The following is a 23,744-nucleotide window of genomic DNA, read 5'->3' as shown; positions in this document are numbered from 1 at the left end:
AATGAAATAGAAATGGAAGAAATAAAAGAAAAGTTTTTCAAAGATTCAAAAGAGAAAGAAACAAAAGTATAGATGATATTAACAAAAGAATAGAAACATGTTCTGCTAAATTTTTCAAAATGTTGAGATTTATTTGGTGATAAAATCACCAGATGAGGGAATTGATGGAGCGAGGTGGCAAAACTCAAGATTTTGTGTACCCCTCTTGAAGTCAATGTCCCATAACGTTAACATTTACTAAAGGTATGTTTTGTGAAATTAATCAACTATAGAATAAGATGCACACATATTTTATTATACACGGGAGTACTAATTTTGCTTGCATGTTGCCATATAATTTTTATTTTTTTATTATTATTTATTACTTTATTCGGTTAATCAGCAATAGCCATAGAAGTACACAACATAAAAAATCATTACAAAAGAATCTCTTGCGTAATACATCATGAAAAGACAGTTTTGTTCTTAGCAGGCTATTAAAGTTCGTCCATACAAATAGATTTTCTTAATTTAAAAACTTTTTAAAAAAAATCTGAAATAGTTACAACAGCTAAAACTGTGTCCAATCTCTGCAATTCTAAAAGTTCTGGACGACATCGATTTAAATTAATTTCCTTTAAAAACGGGATAATCAAATTTGTGCGTGGCAATATATAAAATTTACAAAAAAATAAAATATGAATATCCGATTGGGTCGAAGAGTCATCGCATGGGCACACAACTAAGTCACTGGACCAGCTGCTCATAACACGGAAGCTCAAAAGTCTAAAAAGGATATTTAGCCTAAAACGTGTCAGGACAAATCTCTCATAATTAGACATATACAAGGTTAAATATGGCTGTGGTTTGTCCTGAGTTAGTATCAGTTGATGTAAAAATACTGGGGCATATTATCAAGGACGGGCGATACATTATCGCCGCTTTTATCGGCAGGAAACTGCCGATAAAGAGGCGATAATGGGCTTGATAATATGCTCTATGAATTCCTATCAAAGCCCATGTTAGATGTCTTCACATCTAACATGGGCTTCAATAGGAATTCATAGAGCATATCATCAAGCCCATTATCGCCGCTTTATCGGCAGTTTCCTGCCGATAAAAGCGGCGATCAAGGACGGGCGATACATTATCGCCGCTTTTATCGGCAGGAAACTGCCGATAAAGCGGCGATAATCGGCTTGATAATATGCTCTATGAATTCCTATTGAAGCCCATGTTAGATGTCTTCACATCTAACATGGGCTTTGATATTATCAAGCCCATTATCGCTGCTTTATCGCAGTTTCCTGCCGATAAAAGCGGCGATAATGTATCGCCCGTCCTTGATAATATGCCCCACTGTCTTTTTCTTTACTTCCTCCTTAGCTCTTTTCTCTTCAAGAAACTCCATGCATTGTTTTTTCAATATCTTCCTCGGGACATTAATCATTGTGAGAGGATCATCAAAATAATTTTGGCAGTCAATTTCAACAAGGAAACATTTCACATAGTCAAGCCATTTGATCCTACTCACGTGTTCTAATTTTAAAACGTCCGTCAGAATTGCGCGATTTAATACACACAGTCATTGGTTGTCCAGACCCTATGCCAAAGTAGTATAGGCTGGATTTTAATTGTGTCTCCAATGTGTGGATATCCGATTGGGTCGAAGAGTTATCGCATGGGCACACAACTAAGTCACTGGACCAGCTGCTCATAACACGGAAGCTCAAAAGTCTAAAAAGGATATTTAGCCTAAAACGTGTCAGGACAAATCTCTCATAATTAGACATATACAAGGTTAAATATGGCTGTGGTTTGTCCTGAGTTAGTATCAGTTGATGTAAAAATACTGGGGCATATTATCAAGGACGGGCGATACATTATCGCCGCTTTTATCGGCAGGAAACTGCCGATAAAGAGGCGATAATGGGCTTGATAATATGCTCTATGAATTCTTATCGAAGCCCATGTTAGATGTCTTCACATCTAACATGGGCTTCAATAGGAATTCATAGAGCATATCATCAAGCCCATTATCGCCGCTTTATCGGCAGTTTCCTGCCGATAAAAGCGGCGATCAAGGACGGGCGATACATTATCGCCGCTTTTATCGGCAGGAAACTGCCGATAAAGCGGCGATAATGGGCTTGATAATATGCTCTATGAATTCCTATTGAAGCCCATGTTAGATGTCTTCACATCTAACATGGGCTTTGATATTATCAAGCCCATTATCGCTGCTTTATCGCAGTTTCCTGCCGATAAAAGCGGCGATAATGTATCGCCCGTCCTTGATAATATGCCCCACTGTCTTTTTCTTTACTTCCTCCTTAGCTCTTTTCTCTTCAAGAAACTCCATGCATTGTTTTTTCAATATCTTCCTCGGGACATTAATCATTGTGAGAGGATCATCAAAATAATTTTGGCAGTCAATTTCAACAAGGAAACATTTCACATAGTCAAGCCATTTGATCCTACTCACGTGTTCTAATTTTAAAACGTCCGTCAGAATTGCGCGATTTAATACACACACTCATTGGTTGTCCAGACCCTATGCCAAAGTAGTATAGGCTGGATTTTAATTGTGTCTCCAATGTGTGGATATCCGATTGGGTCGAAGAGTTATCGCATGGGCACACAACTAAGTCACTGGACCAGCTGCTCATAACACGGAAGCTCAAAAGTCTAAAAAGGATATTTAGCCTAAAACGTGTCAGGACAAATCTCTCATAATTAGACATATACAAGGTTAAATATGGCTGTGGTTTGTCCTGAGTTAGTATCAGTTGATGTAAAAATACTGGGGCATATTATCAAGGACGGGCGATACATTATCGCCGCTTTTATCGGCAGGAAACTGCCGATAAAGCGGCGATAATGGGCTTGATAATATGCTCTATGAATTCCTATCGAAGCCCATGTTAGATGTGAAGACATAGAGCATATTATCAAGCCCATTATCGCAGCTTTATCGGCAGTTTCCTGCCGATAAAAGCGGCGATAATGTATCGCCCGTCCTTGATAATATGCCCCAGTATTTTTACATCAACTGATACTAACTCAGGACAAACCACAGCCATATTTAACCTTGTATATGTCTAATTATGAGAGATTTGTCCTGACACGTTTTAGGCTAAATATCCTTTTTAGACTTTTGAGCTTCCGTGTTATGAGCAGCTGGTCCAGTGACTTAGTTGTGTACCCATGCGATAACTCTTCGACCCAATCGGATATCCACACATTGGAGACACAATTAAAATCCAGCCTATACTACTTTGGCATAGGGTCTGGACAACCAATGAGTGTGTGTATTAAATCGCGCAATTCTGACGGACGTTTTAAAATTAGAACACGTGAGTAGGATCAAATGGCTTGACTATGTGAAATGTTTCCTTGTTGAAATTGACTGCCAAAATTATTTTGATGATCCTCTCACAATGATTAATGTCCCGAGGAAGATATTGAAAAAACAATGCTTGGAGTTTCTTGAAGAGAAAAGAGCTAAGGAGGAAGTAAAGAAAAAGACAGTGGGGCATATTATCAAGGACGGGCGATACATTATCGCCGCTTTTATCGGCAGGAAACTGCCGATAAAGAGGCGATAATGGGCTTGATAATATGCTCTATGAATTCCTATCGAAGCCCATGTTAGATGTCTTCACATCTAACATGGGCTTCGATAGGAATTCATAGAGCATATTATCAAGCCCATTATCGCCGCTTTATCGGCAGTTTCCTGCCGATAAAAGCGGCGATCAAGGAAGGGCGATACATTATCGCCGCTTTTATCGGCAGGAAACTGCCGATAAAGCGGCGATAATGGGCTTGATAATATGCTCTATGAATTCCTATTGAAGCCCATGTTAGATGTCTTCACATCTAACATGGGCTTCGATATTATCAAGCCCATTATCGCTGCTTTATCGGCAGTTTCCTGCCGATAAAAGCGGCGATAATGTATCGCCCGTCCTTGATAATATGCCCCACTGTCTTTTTCTTTACTTCCTCCTTAGCTCTTTTCTCTTCAAGAAACTTCATGCATTGTTTTTTCAATATCTTCCTCGGGACATTAATCATTGTGAGAGGATCATCAAAATAATTTTGGCAGTCAATTTCAACAAGGAAACATTTCACATAGTCAAGCCATTTGATCCTACTCACGTGTTCTAATTTTAAAACGTCCGTCAGAATTGCGCGATTTAATACACACTCATTGGTTGTCCAGACCCTATGCCAAAGTAGTATAGGCCGGATTTTAATTGTGTCTCCAATGTGTGGCTGGCCTAGTTCCTTGTGGCAGATATAAGTCGAGACACTCTCAGGTACAGCTAGGATGTGTCTCAAAAACATATTTTCCACTAATTAGATAGAATTTGTATTGGCATATCCCCAGAGTCCTGAGCCATAGAGAGCAACTGATATGCAGGTCGCATTAAAAATTGTTAAAATTTCCCTGATTGTTTTTTTACCCATTTTTTTATAACGTTTTTTAAGGCCATTGTTGATTTCGAAAACAAAAAACTTCTTGCTTTTACAGCACTTGCCCATGTGCCAGACTCATGGAACAGGATACCTAAATAAGGGAAAGTTCTGGTGGAATCCAGGGGACTATTATTTCTATACATCGTTTTTCTCCGACTAATACTCCTTGTACCACAGTTCATGGAGAACGTTTTTGTACAATTTATTTTGAGATCCAGGTTTAACATAAAATTATTAAAAGTTGTTATCAAACCCTGTAGGGCAATGGGTGTCCGTGCCATTAGGACCGCATCATCTGCATACAAGAGTGCAGGGATTGATCTTTTACCTATAATGGGCATGTCCCTGCACTCTTGTAGCAGAATTCTCTCAAGGTCATTAATGTACACTAAAAATAAAAAGGGGGCCAGGACACACCCCTGACGTACTCCACGGCCTATCCCAAAAGATCTAGTACATTCTCCATCCTTCCCATAATGGACAACTGCTGTGGCACCAGAACATAGTTCCCTTAAAAAGCAAATGATATTTTCTTCCACCCCTAATTTTTCTAAAATTTCCCAAAGTTTACTGTGGGAAGCGCAATCAAATGCTGACGTTAAGTCAACAAATGTAAAGTGTATGCGTTCCCCCCTTGCCCTGGTGTATTTTTGGTGCATAATATATAGGTTTAGGCCCTGCTCTATTGTTCCAACCCCCTTCTGGAAGCCACATTGCAGGTCACTGATTATCCCACTTTCCTCTGCCCAGCTGTGGAGTCTCCCTAAAACGACTCTCCCAAGGACCTTTATGGATGCATCAAGAAGGGAAATGGGTCGATAGCATGCACAATTTTGCCTATCTCCCTTCTTAAATATTGGCACGATTACCAAAGTAAACCTAGAGGCATTTAAACCTCTCACAAAGGCAGCATTAAAAAGTTGTACTAGCATAGGGCCCCATAATTCAGTGTTGTGTTAAAATAAATCCGCTGGGATGCCATCCGGGCCTGCCGCTTTGCCTTCCAAGTATCACGTCTGGGACTAGCTGCCTAACTGACCGTTCCCTATTTAAATCCCGAAAGGGGTTTTCAATCTCCAAAGTTAGCGGTCGGTGGTCACTTAATACCACATCAAGGGTCTTACATTTTTTGATCTGACATCCATACCTGATGGGGCATAGTATAAAATCAATTGTAGTGGCCGCTCCCCTACCAATAAAGGTAAGGACAAAGGGGGATCCTATTTGGCCAATTTCATTCACATACCCCAAATCACACGAAAACAGAATTTCGTTTAACAGATCCCCACATGTGGTATGCTCTAAGTGAGTGAGGCTAGTGTTCTGATCCAACATAAGACCACAAATGCCTTGTCGGCCCCGTTTGCAGAGAGCACAATTAAAATCCCCCCCCCCGAATAACCGTTACATCTTTTAAGCTTGTGTCCATTTCATGTTTTAAATCAGCACCCAACATTTTTATGGTCTGAACGATATCAGTCGTTACAATGTTGTTATAAAAGTTTAAGATAATTACACTGGCGGCCTTATTAATACCTATCTTCACCAGCTGATAATAACTATTATGGGATAGTAATTTAACTTTCTCATATTTAAGCTGGTTAGATAGGTACATACACAAACCACCCTTAGCCCTACCGTGTGGTCCCCGCACTGCTGGTGTAAACATGGTTTTATATCCAGGGATATGTATAGGCTCTATTAACCATGTTTCCTGTAGACCCTTGATTTCATATCCATTTACAATACTTCCCCATGCAGTATTATTTATTTTGGATTTTAATCCTGCCACATTCCAGAAAATAAGGCGACATGTTTCTTTTTTTTCAATGATGGTAATAGTGTTCCGAGGCAAAATACTCGCCACTGGGATTTCCACCCTCACCATATCGCCCATTTCATATGGTCCACTAAATGTTGTACAATCTCCTACCTTAGCTGTTTCAATTTCAGAGATGTACTTTGTCAGTTCACGCTCTTGAGGGGTGACTCTTTCTGATGGGGCAAAATCTACACAGTTTAAATCATCCATCCTGTCACAGGGCATAAATACTTCTATGTTCGTCTTGTCTATCGAATTACCTATCGAGATGGGTTTTACATGGGAGCTGGGGGTATCATTAATAAGTCAATCAACCGCTTCTAGGCTTGAGAATAGATCAAACCGGTTAGATGTAGGAATGTTGTAACCATTTAAAGCAGGACCTAAGGTACTCCCAATGTAGGTGTTTCCTATTTGACATCTTTCAAAGGTCCAGTATGGTGGTCTGGGATAAAAATCACCTAGTTCCCACTTGACTATTCCTCCATCACCGATCTGGGAATGCCAACTCTGGAGATAGGGAATTACCCGTTTGTCCCTAAAGTTCACTATAACCAAGTCTCCCTCTATATCCTTAGTCATGTGTCCCAACCACCCAACCCTTCTGACGTTTAACATTTTCCCATCAATGTTAGGTGGAAGCGGTCTATTTTTACTTAGCCAAAAGGCTACTTTGTTTTTTAATTCCTGGTACCCTTCAGTTTTCCCAATAGGAAGCTCAGGCACCCCTGACAGGACACTCACAAAGGGAGCCGCCTCTGGTGGTATATCGATATGGGTAGTAGTTCTCTTGCATCTACCCTGGTCGGTGCCTTGTCTATCTGAGGTTCTCTGTTTATTGGTCTGCCCTTCTAAGGGGCATGGTGTGGGCTGCGTTCTCAGCTCCACGCCTACCGCCAGCCCCTTATCCCTGGTGGTACCTAAGTGGTTTTTGGGTGTAGGGCGCTTCTCTATATCTTTTTGCCCAGATTGGATGTTGGCCTTATCTATAGTAACTTGTTGGGCCACCCTGGGGTCATTTCCGGTCCCCACACCTTGTCGATGAATGGCCAGGTTCTTCGGGTTGTCCACTCCTTTTACAAAATTATCCAACGTACTGGAATTCTCTTTAACTAGCTTCTCTATCTGATCCAATTTAGAATTTATCATCCTGGTTCTCTCCAATAAGGGTAACATCAGAGATTCAACTAGTGTTTCTATTTTACCCAGCAGCCCAACATCGTCTATACCACAATTTGGGAAATGTAAGGTGGGCTCCAAAGTAGCCCTATACGGACTATGGGGTTGCACAGTGACGTCAAGAACAGAGATATTACTATTTTTCTTTTGGATTTGAGTCAAGCCACCTTTCTGAGGACCACCCCCTCTTTTCCGTTTACTTTGTATAGTTTTAGCTGGTGGTCCCCGATTCTTAACTGTTAAGGGCGGACTATGTGGTAAGGGGGAATTTAAAACCTTGTAATTGGAACTACTAGAAGCCGTGCTAGTTATAGATGTATTTAAGATACGGGACCCTTCTATATTATCGGTGTCTTCCAAAATAGGACTAGAACTAGGGCCCAGAGCAGTTGGAGGATCTAATGGTCTTAATGGTTTGGGGGAGACCACTGAACCAATTGGACCTAAGGACGAGCGCTTTCCCGTTATAAGATCTAGGGACTAGCGTTGCTCAGTAAGGGCTATTTCTTTTTCTAACATTACAGTTGCCCATTTAAAAAATTGATTCAAGGTTCCCGTGGCCACCCCGCCCGTAGATGTAAGAGTTACATTTCTGTCCTTCACAGACCGTAGCGACATAGTAGCTGCTTCTTAAATGTATAAACACAGAAACCGGGACACAGCAATTATAGAAGACTAACAAGCTAATAAGAAGTCATAAACACTCATCACCATACGACAATTTTCAGGGGGATGGCCCAGAGAAGGCCTGCCCTTTGCCCGGGCTTCGCCCGCGCGAGTCCCGCGTGCACGTTTATAGATGAGCCTAAATAGGGAGTGCTGAGGGGGCGGGGCGGGAAGAGGACCCAGGTGCTGCCGGTGTCTGTGGCGCTAGGCAACCTGGTCCTCGCAGTCCCGCAGTGGTGAAGAAGGAAGCCCCAAGTCGGCGTTAGTCCCGGTAAGGCAGGGAGCGGCGTGCAGGAGAGTTCCACACAAGTCTTTAGCCTCGAGCGGCTCCCGCGAAGCGGGGGCCGCGAGGCGCTATGTAGTCCTGGGGGGCGGGGCGGGAAGAGGACCCAGGTGCGGCCGATGTCTGTGGCGCTAGGCACCCTGGTCCTCGCCATCCCGCAGTGGTGAAGAAGGAAGCCCCAAGTCGGCGTTAGTCCCGGTAAGGGAGGGAGCGGCGTGCAGGAGAGTTCCACACAAGTCTTTAGCCTCGAGCGGCTCACGCAGAGCGGGGGCCACGTGGCGCTATGTAGTCCTGGGGTGCGGGGCGGGAAGAGGACCCAGGTGTAGCCGGTGTCTATGGCGCTAGCCAACCTGGTCTTCGCAGTCCCGCAGTGGTGAAGAAGGAAGCCCCAAGTCGGCGTTAGTCCCGGTAAGGCAGGGAGCGGCGTGCAGGAGAGTTCCACAAAAGTCTTTAGCCTCGAGCGGCTAAGAAGTGGTTGATTGATGAACATTCATCTTTTTGAATAAGCAATGAGAGAGCGCAGCCCTCCCTCTCACTGCAAATTAGTGTATTTTCTTTCAAATAAATTTTCATTCCTAGTGCTGGGGCGCGCCATTTTTTCTCTTTCAACTCTAGGAATGCTTTTGTGCAGTTGTTGTCCAATGGAAGCGGATCAGACACACCTGAGTGTGTCAGCCTCAGTAAAGGCTTAGCCACTAGGGAAAGGTTTAGTAACCACTCTCTACAGCAGCTAACCATTCCCAAAAATGTCCTGACTTCTTTCTGAATTTGAGGTGAATTCATCTTGGAAATTATTTCCACCCTCTCTGGTGACACCTTTCTACCTCCCTTTCCAATTTTGTGTCCCAGACATTCATCTTCTTTTTGACAGTACTCCTGACTATTCTCATGCAATGGCACTGTGACATGAGCTTGGCAAAAATCAATAAAACTAAGCCATTCTTCACCACATGGAATGTGAAAAAATATATTGGCTGGATTCGGTACCACAGGACAACATGGAAAAAATATGCTTTTAATCTCCTGCACTATTCTGTTCTTTTCATTTATTTTCTGTGAACCTATGATCAGAAAGTTACACAAACTTCTAATCAATTCCATCAAAAATCCTTTTATTGGTAAAATTCCTGCAACTGATTGTGTTCCTGAATACATATCATCTGGTTCAAATTTTAATAAGACATGTTCAGCACATTTTATTAGCCTGGCATCCTTCTCTGTGAACTCTCTTATTTCTGTGTTTATTATTTTTTCCAAAGCAGAAGGTAATTTTTCAACAGTCTTTTCTGAAAATAATGTTACAGCTGTCTCTTGTTGGGCCATTTTAAAATGTACATCCTCATCAGGAATCTGAAAAATAGCATTATCTGATGTACAGTAATCTGAGCTGCTTACTTTGCAAAATAATTGTTTTTCTGCTAGGCCTGAGTCACAGACAACAGTTTTGCAGTTTTCCTCAAATGGGCCTAATTTTGGTGCACAATTTTCTAATACTGGGTTTGTAATTTCTTTCTTTAAAACTCCTGCAACTAAATCTGGACTTTCCACTGCCTTCACAATGGAATTGGTAAATTCAGAACTGTGAGTGTTAAAATTCTCATTTGCAAAAAGAGCAACCTGTTGAACTGGATTCTGATTTTTTCTCAGGAAATAATTCCCATTTGCTCTGGACAACCTATTTAAATTAATGTTAGCATTTTCCATATTTTGTGGGACCATCTGTGCTTGAAAAATTCCTGCCATAGGTACCTGTTTCTGAACTGACATTTGCATTTGCGTAACTGGCATAATTTGCACCTGCATTTCTCCATGTTTTTGTGCATCATGTTTAAATTTATATTTCTTCTTCCAATGCTCAAATCTGTTATAAAGATGGCAAAAGGACACATTTTCCAGCAGTACAACATCCATACCTGAATTTGCACTAACCAAAATACCTTTACTTCCATCCTGTGCTCTTTTAATCTGTACCCAATCAACATCCTTTGCTGGCACTTGGCCCTTCAGGAAAATAATCACTGCTATGTTTTTCTCCATAACAACAGAAAATGATGGTGCATTCATGCAAACCCTTTTCATTGTCTCTTCACTTGGCCCTTGAACAACAACTTTAGATTCAAAGCACAATTTAGTCAGCATGGCAATATAAAAGAACATTTCCAAATTAATGCACAACTCTTTTAAAAAGTCATCAAATCCATCAACTTGTGGGTACCACAGCACAATTCTGTCCCTCAGTTGTGGGAATGTGTTCAGAAATGCTGCAAGTTCACTTTTATTCTGTAGCATAGGAACATACATTTCTCCCACCTTTTCTCTCAATGAGTAAGCAAAAGCTTCTCCCTCATTCTGCTTATTATTTTTCTCAACTAAATCTGGTGGCTTCTTTTCCTTATCCATTTTCCTTGCTATTTCTGGTGGTTTCTTTTTCTTCTCATGTTTTCTTGCCCACTTGTCTCCTAGTTTTTCAAACCCATTGCATTTAAACATACATTTTATTTCTGCAATGTGCAAATGCATTTCTGAAGAATACCTTTTCTCATTTGCTTCATCATCCATGTGTACCCTGAAACTTTTCTGAAATGGAAAACTTCCTGAAACATCAGTTTCATATTTTTGTGCCAGATCTGTCAGTCCATTATGTGTAGTTAATGCACATGCAGCTGTTTCCTTACTCAGGGAAATTAATTCTTTTTTCTGACACTGGTTCACATTTACATTATTTATACAGCAAAGACTGTTAATTTCTTCATGTTCACATGTAGAATTTAAAACACTAAACTGTTTCTCTTTTTCAGGGCCTGTGTTAATATGTTCTCCCATGTTCTCAATAATTTTAGTCACTGCTGCTTCCTCAAAGCAGGTTTGAAAAATCCCATTTTCAATTACATTTATTTTATTCTGGGCTGCAGATGTTGTAAATACCATTTTTCTCTCACCTTTCAGTGCTAGGTGTTCTTTCTGTTCAATAATCTGTGTGTTCTGAGTTTCTGAAATAAACCCTGCCATAATCACTCCTTCTGCAGCCCTTTGCACCTTTTCAGTATGGCCCATATTAATTGGGACAGTCATAATTTTTCTAGGCATTATCTGTGCATCTGCATTTTGCAATTCTTGGACTGAATCAGGCACATTTGAAGCAGTAACACCTGGAGGTATCACTGTCAGTACTGAATCAACAGGTAATGGTTCAATATAAAATGTCTGCACATTTCTCTCAGTCTGTATTTCTCTCTGTGCAACAGAAGCAGTAACCCCTGTAGTATTTACTGGTGCACTATTTTCAGTCTTTTTCATGGGAACCACATAAAGTGGTAGACACTCAGTTAACAATTCATCCATTATTTCATCACCTGAATCATTATTTATTTGAAGCTCTTTTTCATCACTAATTTTCTTCTCCTGAATCTGGTGCTTTACCTTTTTATCCTCACTTGCTTTCTCTCTTGCTGTCTTTTCCCACAGGCTTAAGGCCTCAAATTGTGCAGCTTTAGATGGTGTCTTTATTTCACATAAGACTTCCCTTAATTTGTCAATTATTTGCAATTCAAAAGTACCATCTTTTGGAAACCTCAAAGCACCCTCTTTTTCAGTAATCTTGCACCATTGTTGAACCCACATACATGTGTTTTGTCCCAAACTGGTAGACATAAAATGCACAGGTGTTCCTTCAGGAGCATCACCAATAAAAAACGAATTTTTCACTTTACCTCCTAACATCTTCTTTAAACCTTCAAACAGTTTCATTTTTGCAATAGTTCAATGCAATTTCTTTTCTCCAAAACTGTCAGTCTCAATTTTAGTCAGTTTTACTTCTACCACTGACCCTCCACAAAATCTTACTGCAAAATGTCTCTTAATCAATAACTCTGTTAGTAACAACATAAATACATTCGCTACTCTGTCTGTTGTGCTAAATAAAGGATAGATTTATATTCACTGCGAGTAACACATTCCGCTTACCCTTCACAAAGTAAGACTTTCCGTTTACTCTTCAAACACTACAGGTAAATCCCTTCCGCTTACCTTTCACTCAAGCTCAGAATAACCTGCTACTCCTTTGGACTTATCCTTCAGGATATATCTTAGTCCAAAGTTTCACCAGCGAACCCTTTTGCTGTCAATCAAGCTCAGAAGAACCTGCTACTCCTTTAGTGTGACCCTTTCTAGGTGATATCAGACCAAAGTAAATAGTCCCTAATTTAACACTGCCAGCCCTAACCCAGTGTTATTCCAACAGACGAGTAACCTCAGTGCAGTGTGGCTTCCATTTACCACCCGCTATTCCTTCCCGGGATTCCACAGGTGTGCATACCTGCGTGTTCCAGACAACATAGAACAAGACACTAACTTAACATGAAGAGTTAAAACATGTAATCAATACCCAAAAAATTATGTCCTATGAAATTACCAATATAATCAATAACACCATCAATTCAAAATGAGCAAAATTTCACCAACAGCAAAAATCATTACTATTTTCAACACTTCAAAAATACATGCTAGCACATTAACAACATTTCACAACCCTATTGATACTCACACCACTTCTTGCATCACCTGCCAGTACTGCTTTGCCAATCTTCAGGTTCTGAGCATTGGAGTCAGGAATCAGGACTTGGACATTTATCTAACTTGGGCAATTATTTTATTTCCCTCTTAAGGTCAATGATCCATTAGTTGAGTAGTTGATGGTGAAATCAATAATTACTAATCACCAAACTAATCAATAATGACCATCCTCTGCTTACCAAAAACTGATGGAGAGCGGTAATTTCTTCTGGTAGTTTCTCAATGCAAAAACCTCATGCTACCTCTAATTTACCGCTCAAAAGGTGTTGGGCCCTTCACACCATGTATTACCTTCAGGAGATTTTAATAAAGATGAACAGTCAAAATACAATTATTATTGTAAGCCAATAAAGAGAGTTGTTGATTATTTTAAAGGGTTTTATTTTCTAGTCAAAAGTTAAGTTTTTCTCTGACCCTTTATTCATTAGTAAAATATCAATTAGGTTACAGAATTTGGAAAACAGGAAAAATATCAATAATACAGAACACATTACAGTCTGCATATAAGCATTACATGTAGTTATGAAAAATGTGGCGCAAAAGTCTTAAAGAGTTTCTAAGAAAAATAGTCTTGCAAAGCTAATCAGTACTTAAATAGTTTGCAAAAATATGCTATTAAGAGAAATAAATGCTTAAATCAAATAAATCTTTTCAGACCTAATTAATTAGTCAAAACCTATTAGCATCTAATCCTATCCTGATCCACTGCACTCTCTGTCTGTCTGTGTCTAAAGAGGAAAGCAGCCCGCCCTTCACAGGCCTCAAAGGAATGTGTCATGAAGTGCCAAGATATGACGTGGAAGCAAGAAACCTCCCCCTGACACTCCTCGGACGCAAGCCCGCCCTTCAGCAATCTCCCGGGACGTTTCTCGTACCTAACCCATAGAAGCCAGCTGAGCTGAGAAAAAGAAGAAGTGCCAGCCCCCATCCAGAGAGGACAGTATTTATACCATAATTATTGGCAGAGTACACAAAGATGTAACATTTTTCAGTAAAACCTTTACGTGATTGGTTAGTCATGATGCATGAGGTCACACTTCCCTGACTCATTCTAAAAACCTGACTTCACTAGTCTTAGCAAAAGAAGCATACATGAATAACTACATTTATAAACATTTGCAACATTTACTAGGAAAAATGTTTCAATCTAATTCATCCTTCCTTCCTTCTCAGCGTAGTCAGATGGACACTTTTAACTAACACTGGTACATTGGCAGAATCACAAGAATGTATAAAGTTCAAAGTGTCCTTGACTCCTTTAGGAAAGCTGGTACAGTCTGCGCATGCTCTCTTCTCTTTAATGCAAGCCATAGCCTTGCAGGATTCACAGGCAGCCATTTAATTGTAGGCCCCAAAAATAAAACAAACACAAAGATAATATTAATTTTATGTAAATCAGCCCATTATGTTTCCCTCCCTCATACTAATACCCCTTATTAATGTTTACCTAGCCAAGCTATTAGTGAAAAGCAGCTTTTCTATTATTTATGACAACATGCAAAATAAATGTGAAAATAGCATTTTCATGCTTTTAGTGTAACATTTAAAAGCACACACAGTTAATATAGCGCACACTGTTAATACAGCACACACAACAACATGCTTTAATGTTTTAGATAGCTTTTCATGCAAACAAGCATTTAGTCCCTTGTGTCGTGTTTGGTGCATTATTAATTCACACACATTATAAAAAGAGGTGTTATTAACTGAAAATGTTTATCAAAATATGCAACAAGTCAAAGTCTATTAAGACAGGAATAATACATCTAGATTACATGGATGAGCTGGGAAGAGAGAAACACATTCAATGAATCTTCAAAGGTAAAAAGGCCACTTTTCTCTACACTGTAAAAACACATGTTAATGCAGCACAAGCATTACAGACTAAATAGGCCTCACTTTCATGTTTTTCATGTGCCATGTTTTTAACTTGCACCAAAATGTGCGTGGCAATTTAAATGCAGCCTGTCTGAAGCACAAAAATAAAACAATGCATGACTGCAGATGAAATCTGCTCCATCAGTTGCATTTGGGTTTCATGCATCCTGGCCCTGCAGCAGCCATCTCCCATGCCACATTGGCAGCATTCAGCTACTGAAAACCTCAGACTTCTGGGTATTAAGTAAGTAGTGAGGATAGTGCTGGACCTGTTGTTGTCCCCAAACAGGTTAGTCCACCTACAGTCCTTTTCTTTCTAGCTTGATATGATAAAAGGAGGCTTGGAGTAACTGGCAAGCCCTGGGTGTACTGGGCCCATACCACGGATCCATTCACCACCAGACTTAACAAAAACCCCAGCAGTCCTCACAGTGTTGGGTGGGAGCATTGTTAACTGGGGACTCTCACAGCACTGCACAAAGGCAACTGTTTTAACAATGCTTGACAGCTGATGGAATCAAGGTTGGAGTGCCTCCTTGAATTGCTTGGTCTGTCTTTTCAGAGGTAGGTTTTGACCCCGCCAAAGAAGTGAGATCTGACCAAGTAAAATGCACCTGCATTACCAAAAGCAGAATTACATTTACCACAGATGTAGATTGAACATGTTGCTCTGGTCTGGAGATGGAGAGGGTAACCAAGCCAGGTTCAGATCCTGTAACTTTGTCAGTGGTGCTGTCAGCTCAGACTGTCAATGCCTAAGTATTGTAGCAGGGTGGCCCTACGTCTCAGAGCCTTGACTTACAGTCCTATCCCAATGATCCTCTGAATAGTAGACATCGTTCCCTTAAAATGTATGTTTTTCCTCCATAATTAATGAAACCTGGGTGAGAGAAATGGAACAACTTTTTCCATTTTTCAATCTGCGCTAAAAATGAGTGCACTTCACTTCTTTAAAAAGTATGTTTTTCATCCTGTCGCAAAGCACTGAAGAGTCATGAGAAAGCTCTCAGAACTCTACTACTTGAAATAAAGTGTACATTTTAAAGATCATAGTCACACTGCTTCACACTGCATTCAGTGTACGTATTCCTAGGGCCTCATTTATGAAAGCCTTGCGCCACAGATGCGCCACTTTTTCCCATGTTAAAAGTGACGCACCAGCGGCGCAAGGCCTTCATAAATAAGGCCCCTAGTGTCTTCCCATCACCTTGCGAATCACTACTCCCTACAAAACATCCTGCTTTTTCCCTGTTGGTTCCCCACTATTCATTCTGGGGGTTACTCCTGCTCTATTATCTCCCAACATGTATTTTTCATTCTGCTGTCTTTCCTCTTCTCTCTATGGCTGCTACTATAGGGTACTGATCTTCTGTGTCTCTACCTCATTTCTCCATATAGTATCCTTTATACTCTGTGAATGTCCCTCGGATCAGGCAATCTTACTTTCTGGACAGCATCTGCTAATTGTTCTGCATGGTACGAATGAATAGCTACAGAGGGATGCTGACAGTCTTGATGAAGGCCTCAGACCAGAATGGGCTTTAAAAGAAGGTCAAAACATGTTGGCATTATTATAGGGGTGGATGAGTCATTAACACTCATTCTACAACCTAGATGCAATGATAAGTTGTGGGTGTGGCGCCTATTCCAAAATCATTTTGATTCTGTTAACAGGAATTGCCACATTAGAGAATCGACCAGGTCATCTTTCTGAGTTTAGTGCAAAAGTATAATACCTGTGAGAAAGGCGAAGAGGAAACAAGGGCGTATTTATAATAGTGGCCAGATTGGAGCACTATTGAAACCATCTGCTAATGCCAAGAACGGGCTGCAGTTTAACACTCTCTGACAGAGGCGGAGAAGGTGCAGTATTGCTGTGTAAGTTGCTAATCGTCCAGAGTTCAAAATAGCGGGATGTTGTGCACCTATTTGGAGGGATGTCAAGCCAATCCAAGGTACTTGTTCAGCTTATGCTGATTATTTAAGTGTGATTCCGCCTAATGGTTCTCAGCATCAGAGTCCTATTCGGTCTGACTTACTCCACTTCACAAAGCCTAAGTATCTCCCACCCCTTGCCATCAACATTCTTGAGGGTGCTTGCATCCCCCTGCCTCTAAGGCCAAAAGGAATAATGAGGAACAGAGGAGCAGGTGCCCCTCTTCCATCATCCCCCTTCCCTCTGCACCCGTGCTCTCCTACCAACCATGGGTTTAGCGAGACCATGTGAGGGCTGCCCCTCTATAATCTGCACCTCCTTGCCTGCCTACCAACCTTGCTACAAACTCTCTGACCTCTACCCTCTGAATCTCTAATCCTTTTTGTACATCTCCTTATGCCATCATACCACACTTATCCTGTGGGCTAGCAGGGAGGTGTGGGCCAAAGAAAGAACAGGAAAAATGGCTTTCTGTGTTTCCCCTTTCAACCTGCTACAAAACAGCAGCCGACCATGAATACCCTATCCTGTGTAAGCATCACTGGATGATTGTATGATAGAGGCATGCATGGCTAAACCACGCATACCTCTACCATGCAGCTCGAACCACCAATGCGTTTTAGCCACGCATTCATTTACCATGAATACCTTTACCCCACAATTTTGTTGTAAAGGCAGAATGGTAAAGGGGTATGCGTGGCTAAGTTCACCACTACTCTGATCCCCTTCCCCCTGCCCTAAGCTACATAACCCCTGTTGGACTTGTCCCTTTTATGCAGGGTCATCCCTGAACTTTTTGCCTTCCTCTACTATTTTTTCTGACCTGTTGTTTGCTGTTTTAATACTCTGGGCACTTTACCATTGCTGATCAGTGCTAAAGTGCATATGCTCTCCCTATTGTAAATTGATATATGGATTAGTGATTCCATGATTGGTTTGTTTGGTTTACTGGTCAGACCCTAGTACAGTTCATTGACTGTGCCCAGGGCTTGTAAACCAAAGGCTGCTAGTGGGCTTGTAGCACTGGTTGAGCCACCCACAGAAGCAGCCAGTAAAAGTGCGTCTAAGGGCTGCCATTGCAGAACCTGTGTGCAGTCTGGTACCGCCATGCTGACTGGGCAAGTGCACCCACTTGCCAGTCCCTAAACCTTCCCTTTTCTTCATATCAGACACCCCTATGGTTGACCCAAGGGCATGGTGCATTGTAAGTATAAGGTAGGACATGCTCTTGTGTGTGTGGCATGTCCTAATACTGAATTACAGCCATTTTTATTTTTCACTATTTCGCTACCTGTTCTCCATAGGCCAGAATGGGCAGTTAGATTATTACATCTTATAATCCCAACTGACTCAGGGAACATGGTAGAAATTCGAGTTTAGTATGCCTGAACTCAGAATGATAAAATACACCTTTTAGTGAAGTTGGTTTTAACATTCTGTGTTTGAAAATACCACTTTTAGAAAGTAGGTATTTTCTTGTCTAACTTTCCATGCCTGCCTCTGCTAGGTTGTGTATTCCTTGTCTGGAGTTTGTGCGTGACAGGGCTGGGGAATTCCAGGAGACGGAATGAGTCAGCCCAGTGATGAATAGAGAGATCTGCATCTAGATAGGTGGGAGGAGTTGCACCTGGGACCTGAATAGAGCTGTGCCTGCCTTCCACAATGCTGGCTCCACCCCCTGTGGTGTGTCTGATGTCTCTGCCCTGCACTGTGAAAGAAGAGAAGGAATCATGGCAAAAAAGTGCTCCAGGGCTGTGCTTTTCCTCCACAATGCTGGCTCCACCTCCTGTGGGGCGTCTGATGTTTCTGCCCTGCACTGTGAAAAGAGAGACGGAATCATGTCAACAAAGTGCTCCAGGGCTGTGCCTTTCCTTCACAATGCTGGCTCCACCTCCTGTGGGGCGTCTGATGGTTCTGCCCTGCACTGTGAAAGGAAAGAAGGAGTCATGTCAACAGAGTGCTCCAGAATTGGTTTGGACAGGGCAAAGGCCCATCTACCCTCAAAGGACAAAGGATTTTGGGGTATAAATATTGGGACCCTGATCCCAAGAAATTAGATCACTTTTGGACTACAAGAAGAAACCTTTGAGAGGAAACTGAGGAGAGATTATCCCTAAGCTGAAGTGCTGCTTGGGGGATTGGCCTGCAGTGGTTGCCTGACTGCCAAAGAAAGGAGAAAGAACTTTGTGTACTTCATTTTAACTTGTAAAGGATTTCCAAGGGCTTGGAAGAGAGCTTGCCCCCTGACCGAAGTCTCAGGACCAGTAGACTTCACCAGCCTTTGTGGATTGCTGCTGGAAACGCTGTTTCAGTGGCTACAGAGGCAGGGAGCTGTGACGAACTCGGACGACCGGCCCTGTGTCCTGTAGGCATCGCATCAAACAACGTCCGCATCGAACACCACTAGCTCTGAGCTCACCGACTCCGTCCTGACGCCATCACCGAGTCATTGCCTGCACTGCGACTTGTGGACACCGCGACGTGCAGCGCCTCGCTACACTGACTCGTACTAGTCTGACTGACGCGGTCACTGTTGCTGACTTCGAGTCCTGTGAACGCATCGGAGTTGGGCACCACCTCGCACGCTTCGCGATGCACCGCCGTACTCGTACCGCTGTCTGGACTGATCAACACCAGTTCCCGAACTCCGGCTCCGTCGCTGCACCGCAAGCTGCAAGCACTGCAACGAAGCACGGTCTCGCCCTGCAACGTACGCCTTGGACCCACCGACTTCATCAACAAGCTGCTGCCTGCACCGCATCGAGGGACAAAGCGTCCTGCAACGCTTTCTTTTCTGCAGCCGAACCCGGCTCGTACGCCCGTGCCGGCCGCATCAAGTAAAGGTACTGTGACCGAGTCTGTCTACCCTTGAGTGGGCCCGTATCGACGCGGTTCACTTGAATTGTTAGACTCTGTGTTATTTTCATCAAAGCTGTAGCCGGACAGGGCTACCGACTCGCATAGATTGATTTTTAATAGTACTGTGGATTATTCTTATAGTTTTTGGTCTTGTGGTACATCTATATAAAAGATACTTATTTTTAAAAATATACAACCTGTGTCGTGTCCATTTGTAGTGGTGTCACTTGATTACTATATGTGTTCACAAAAGCTTTACACACTGCCTCTGAGATAAGCCTGTCTGCTAGTGCCAAGCTACCAAGGGGGTGAGCAGGGGTTATTTTAGGAGTGTACCCCCTTACCCTGACTAGAGGAGAGGGTCCCTATTTGTCACAAGTACCTACCTGTGCCAAGAGACCCCCAATTCTAACAACCCCTCACTGCCCCCTTTGTCCTGAGGCCTAAAGGCTTCCCTGACAGCCTACCAGCCCCAGCGCAGTCCCTTAAACTATGCCAACCTCCTCCACTGCCCTTAGGCCTAAAACCCTACCCCAAATTTTAAAAATTACCTAACCCCCCTTAGCCCTAAAAACTACCCTGCCCGCCCCTAAGCCCTAGAAATTACCCTGACTACCCATTCCCCTCCTCTGCCATGAGGCCTAAAACTCTGTCCCTTTACATACACTACCCGACCCCCTCCACCCGTGTGCTGGCCCTAAAACATACCAGCCCCCCCACTGCCCTTAGGCCTAACACCCTAACCCCTAATTAAAAAAACTACTGACCCCCTGTGCCTGAAAAACTACCCCAAGCCCCCTGTGCCTAAAAACAACAACAAACCCCAGCCCTGAAAACAACCCCAACCCCTCAGCCCTGACAACTATCCTGACCCCTCCAACCCTGAACACTACCCTGACCACCTCACTGCCTCGTAAACTACCTGACATCTCCAGCCTGAAAACAAACCTGACCCCCAACCCTGAAAAATCCCCCCAACCCATACAAACTACCCCCACCCCTCCAAAACCCAGCATCAGCCCCAGCCCCACTTACCTCAACTCCTCCTCCGCTTCCTCGTTCAAGGCCTTTCTGTTTCCAAGTTCCGCCAGGCAGCAGCCAACAGCTAGACTGTGCACTGCCTTAAGCATGCATATGCATGGGTAGGGCATATGCGTGGTTAAGGTAAGCATGGTAGCGCTGAGGTCGCAGTGTTCCAACTGTTTCCCTCACTGGAACTGCACCACTTTTACACACCCAAAAGCCAGGTGATGCTTCAGAGAGAAGAGGAGTGAGACAGCGCTACCGCTCCTCCCACCCTCACCCTCTGACCAGACTCATGGTTAACCAGTAGTCCCATTTAGAATGATACAGTTAACAATGAATGGTGAAAGGGGCATAGCTACTAATAGTGAAGTAGGCACAGGGCTTGAAGAGTCCCTGGCTTCCCATTTCTGGAAATATTTCACCAATGAGCACTGTAATAGGCAGCCCGTTTTCCCTTGCTAGCAGTACAGCCCAATGCACCAGGCTTATAAAGTCAAGATGGATACAACTAGTGAACAATGCCCAGCTGCAGACTCGACTCAAACTCAGAAAGCCACTAAGATTGCTCCAGGCTGCCATGGCTGTATCCCCTGTGCATAACTTGTAAAAGAATAGGCAAAAATAGTTTGGTTCAGAAGGCAGTGGCTGGTGTCTACACGGGCCAGGGTTGCTGAAGACCAAGGTTCCTCAAATTCCCAAATTCTCCCCAGATTCTCACATATCCACATACATATCTTTTGCTGTGGCTCCGTCCAGTAAAATAACACATACCAAAACAATTGGCATTGCGCTCCACCACATGGAGCCAATAGGCTCCTGCTCCCTGTAGACATCCCTGTTCCTGGAAAAGGGTGCAAGCCCCGGTTCATAGACGCCTAGCATGGCCCTGCATGCAAATGGTTGCTGTGCAGGTTAGGCCCACCCAGAGTGCCAGTAGCGACTGACGTGAGTGGCTATCACTCTGAATTCATAGTGTGTGTACATGAAAGAACACAAAAGTCAATGTTTCTCCATACTATAAGGCAGGGATCTCCAAACTAGGGCCTGTAGGCCACATACGGTCCGCTAAAAGATTTTATCCAGCCTGCAGTAACTTGAAATATTTTTCCCAACCACACGGCCGGACATTTAACACATGCAGTCCACATGGATGAGTGCATGTAATTCATTGAAGTGTATACTGATAAGCTCCCTGATAAACATGACAGCTGCCCGCTCAACCTACCCTGCTCCTCCTTCCTCTCCCTAGCTTTCACTCAATTGATTCCAGTGTGAAACAATCAGAGGTTCTGTCCTGTAAGATCTGTCTTCATATACCCAATGGGAGGAATGGTGATGGAGCAAGGTTTCGTATGAAAGAGACTTGCTCGGATGCAATCCTCTCAAATAACGTGTAACACTGTAACCAACATGTTCGTAAATACTAATATTGCATTACATTCTCTATACAGAATCTAGGGGAAGCTTGCCTATGTGTATTACTAATAAATAACCAGAGTGACATAAAATGGCTGCTGAAAACGCGGGAATTTTCTGCGCATGCTTCTACTGCATCTACGTAGTGTGACGTCTTTGCTTTTGGTGGGAAAACTTTGCAGCTGCGCAATAGATATTAAGATGGCCACTTGAAACTCACGTGATAATCCACATGCTATGCTAAACTAAAGCCTCTCACGTTTTATTAAATTGCTAATGCGAAAGATTAAAATTATTGGGATTAGAGTAGAAATAAGTGCTATGCAGTGTATTCATTTATTTCTGTACTTTAACATGTCTTTCTTTGATTTTGTTGATAGTTCGTATTTGGGCCTGGAGAGTAACTGAAATCCCTACACCACCTGACTTGTGCGGAAGCGCACCCAAACCCCGTCCGGAACCATGATGAGTCAGTTGAAACTCAACCAAGGTCGCTCTAGCAAAGAAGCGCTTGGGAACCTCACCTCTCGACCCGAAGAGGGGAAGGAAAGAAGTCAAAATCTGCATACAATGTATTGATCCTAATGTTAAATGCGGGTGTGAATAAAGCTTGGGAAAGTAAATTAAGGGGTGGGAATATTGAACAATGAACTAAAGAAAAAGCATTACATTAGTATGGTGTGATGACAACTCCCCATCTCTTTGTCAAAACAGAAGTAGGGGTTTTCATGATATTGAAACATTTGGGCGTGGTACATACACATAGAATAGTATAGCTAAGGTAGGCTTAGTAAGTTAGATGTCACAGACCCATCACCGACGCAGACGATGGCGGATGCCACAGAGGTCAGAGATGCTGTCCGAGCACTCTGATAGAAGACGAGAGAGAGAAAAGACGGAGATACTGCCAGAGAAGAATCAATGAACTAGAAGGGGAATGCGGAAGAAGATTAAGGAGGCACATCCAAGAAAGGGGAAGAATCGAAGAGAGTAGTGCCAGAGAGGGGTGCAAAGCTGGCGTTGCATCTAGAAGAGGTCACCTACCTGTCCTGAACCTGTCCTAATCCTTTGGCTCCTGACTGACTCAGGTGTCCCTATACAACTCCTTGGCCAGGGGTTGGTCCTCACTAGGCCTGGGCGGTAAATTCCGTTCCGCTCACGGAATTTGCATAATTTGGGTAATTTGGCGTACCACGGAGAATGCGGAATTGTCAAAATTTCCATGATCCGCGGCTTCGCAGAATTCTTTACTTGTTCACACTTTCAAAATGCGTGTTCGCGAGATATTTCTCCCCGAGCACACAAACAGCATTCGTGAACAGGAAAAAAGCATTGTGAATGAACGGAACAAGCAATTCTGTGTGTTCAAGGAAGTTTTGCGTGCCCATGGAGATTTTTTACCATTTTGCTGAGCTTTCCATAGCGCGACTACGCAAATTCCGACCACCCCTAGTCCTCACACCAGTCTAGGTAAATATAATTCTGTGTAGTATGTCCTTATACTGCTCTCTGTTTTCACCCTTTCCAGGTACTGTCATCATGAAATTTTACCCAAGTCATTTTATCCTATTCTTGATTATTTTTTTAAGAAATTGCTGTATGACAATGTATTGGTATTTGACTCACAAAATTATTGATTAGAT

This window comes from Lissotriton helveticus, chromosome 6 (assembly GCF_964261635.1).
Source record: "Lissotriton helveticus chromosome 6, aLisHel1.1, whole genome shotgun sequence".
NCBI classification, from domain to species: domain Eukaryota; kingdom Metazoa; phylum Chordata; class Amphibia; order Caudata; family Salamandridae; genus Lissotriton; species Lissotriton helveticus.
The sequence above is the reverse complement of the archived record's forward strand: the minus strand, read 5'-3'. Positions refer to the sequence as shown.